Below are 2,602 nucleotides of genomic sequence, written 5' to 3'. Positions count from 1 at the left end.
TGTTGATTGCATTGTTTGAGTTGTACAACCATTTTCACCCCCCTTTTCTGAGTTGTTCCTCTCTAATTACCACAAACTCACTGCCCCTAAGGTTCCTATCTAATCTTTTGACTTGCTATTGTCAATTTGATCCCCTACAGAGCATACTGGTCAAAGTAGACTTTTTTCGTAACTAGTTAAGCTAAGCCATTGTTCGGTTTTAGGAAGTCTTCAGGGATATTTTTGGTTTAAACTTGAAAGATTTAATATTTAAATATTTTCAGGGGTTCATCCAGCCTCCATGGTTCCAAAAAGTCTGGACTCTGTGATAATTTTTAATTCTGTTCTGTATTTCCCCCCTTTTGATCAAGATTTTGATCCTGAAAAGGGGTAAATATAGTATGACCTCACTTGTGAGATTTTGATAAAATTTTGATCAAGATTGATCAAAATGTTCAGTAACGAGTACCATCTAGTTCTTCTAGTCTCATGGCAAAGAAGGCAGCTGTTCGTGGAGGCAATCAGTCACATGGCACATCCTCCTCCTATTCCTAACTCTCCTTGCTCTGTTGCCCCAGATAAATAGAGACAATCGCTGTGCCTTGGATGGCTGCTTGCAAGCTTTTGAGACCCCAGGCACCACACAATGAACTGTTGTTGTTATGTGCTGTTGAGTTGGACCCAACTCATCACGACCCTACTAGGAAGTGGAATAGAGGCACTGAACACATTATTGGGCCAATTAATGGAGATGTCCCATGAAACCATGACTTTAAACCTCCAAACCAAGGAACCAAGTTCCATGAGGAGTTTGGTTCTACATAAGCAGCCTTAGCTGCTACTCTTTATTATCATCATTGTCATTATATCTATCACAAAATTTTTGCTAATTCAACTTTTTATATGTATACAACTCATTGACAGGAATTACGATAATCAGCTGTGTACCTCTACCCTTAATTAATGTGATTTTATTTCTGTCACTGTTAACCCTCCTTTTCTCTTCCCTCCTACCTGCCCCTGGTAACCACTAAGAAACTTTGGCCCCCATATATTTGCCTTTCCTTGTCTTTTTGCCTAAGTGAGGTCATGCTATATTTATCCTTTTGTGATTGGCTTATTTTGCTCAGCATAATGTCTTCAAATTCCAGCCATACATGTATCAAGGCTTCATTTCTCCTGCTATCTGAGTAGTATTCATTGTATGTATATGCCATATTTTGTTTATCCGTTCATCTGATGATGGACATTTAGTTTGTTTCCTCCTTTTGGCTATTGTGAAAAGTGCTGTGATGAACATTGGTGTACAACTCTCTTTTTGTACAAGCCTTTTTCAAATCTTTTGGGTATGTACCTAGGAATGTAATTACTGGGTTGTGTGGTACTTCTTCTTCTTCTTTTTTTTTTTTTTTTTGACCCCCCCCCCACACACACACTATTTTCCACAACAGCTTTATCATTTTGCATTCCTCCTAGGAATGGATAAGAGTTCAATTTCCCCTAACCATAGCCAACATTTGTCATTTTCTGCTTTTTTTTTTTTTTCTTTTAATCCAGTCATCTTCAAACTGAAACCAAACTCACTGCCGCCGAGTGGGATCCACCTCATAGCGACCCCTCCTTGGGTTTCCCAAGCAGTATCTCCAGGGAAGTAGAATGCCCAGTCTTCCTTCCAAGGAGTGGCTGGTGGGTTTGAACCGCCAGCCTTCTGGTTAGCAGTCAAATGCCTTAGGCACCAGGCCACCAGAGCTGCCCCAGTCAGTGGGAGTGTAATGGTATCTCAGTGTGATTTTGATTTGTGTCTCTGTGATGACTAATGAAGCTGATGAGCATCTTTTCACGCATCTGGTGGCCATTTGAATGCACTCTTTGGTGAAATGTCTATTTTAAGTTCTTTGCCCATTTTATGATTGGGTTGTCTTTTTGTTGTTACGTTGCCCAAGTTTTTCATATTTTTTGTTTATTAATGTTTATCATTTCTTATTCTTTTGGTTTCCAAAGATATCAAACTAAGCATTTAAAATATATAGCTATTAACCAGGATTGCATGGACTCTTAAATTTCCTCTAATTGTTAAATCTGTGCTAGTTTGGTCTCACGGATTTTATCGTCACACACCCCCCTCCCCCGGGATTCTCTCTAATCTCCTGTATTCTCACAGTTTTCGGCGCATGGCTAAACACACGACGTGCGTACTTGTTGACTGTATTGCATGTGTGTTTGCATATATGCACAGCAACTGGGTGGAGGATGTGGGCGTGCGATGTAGTGCACATTCCTCCTCCTCTTCTTTGAGCAGCTGCAGCCTGACTGCTTTCCTTGGGGTCAGGGTGGGAGGCAGAACCGCTGACCCTTTAGCAAGTTGTCCCTCGCAGAACAGGTGTCTCCCCTGCCTCTCGGAACAGAGCGATGGTTGGGCGCTGAGTGACATCAGCGGCCGACCAATGAGAAGTCAGGCGTCGGCCGGCGCTCCAGTAGGCGGCCGGGGGCGGGCCCGTTTCCTGGGCGCCGGCGGGCCGGGCTGGTCCTCCTCCGCCCGCCGCGGAGTCTCGGGCGCTCACGCTGCTGGCGGCTGTTCCCGCGGCTCCTGCGGCTCCGGTGGCTGCGCGGTCCCCGCCTGCGC

The sequence above is a fragment of the Orycteropus afer genome, unplaced genomic scaffold (assembly GCF_000298275.1).
Source record: "Orycteropus afer afer isolate SDZICR_OR568_19922 unplaced genomic scaffold, OryAfe1.0 scaffold00501, whole genome shotgun sequence".
Classification (NCBI taxonomy): domain Eukaryota; kingdom Metazoa; phylum Chordata; class Mammalia; order Tubulidentata; family Orycteropodidae; genus Orycteropus; species Orycteropus afer.
Note: the sequence above shows the minus strand (reverse complement) of the source record.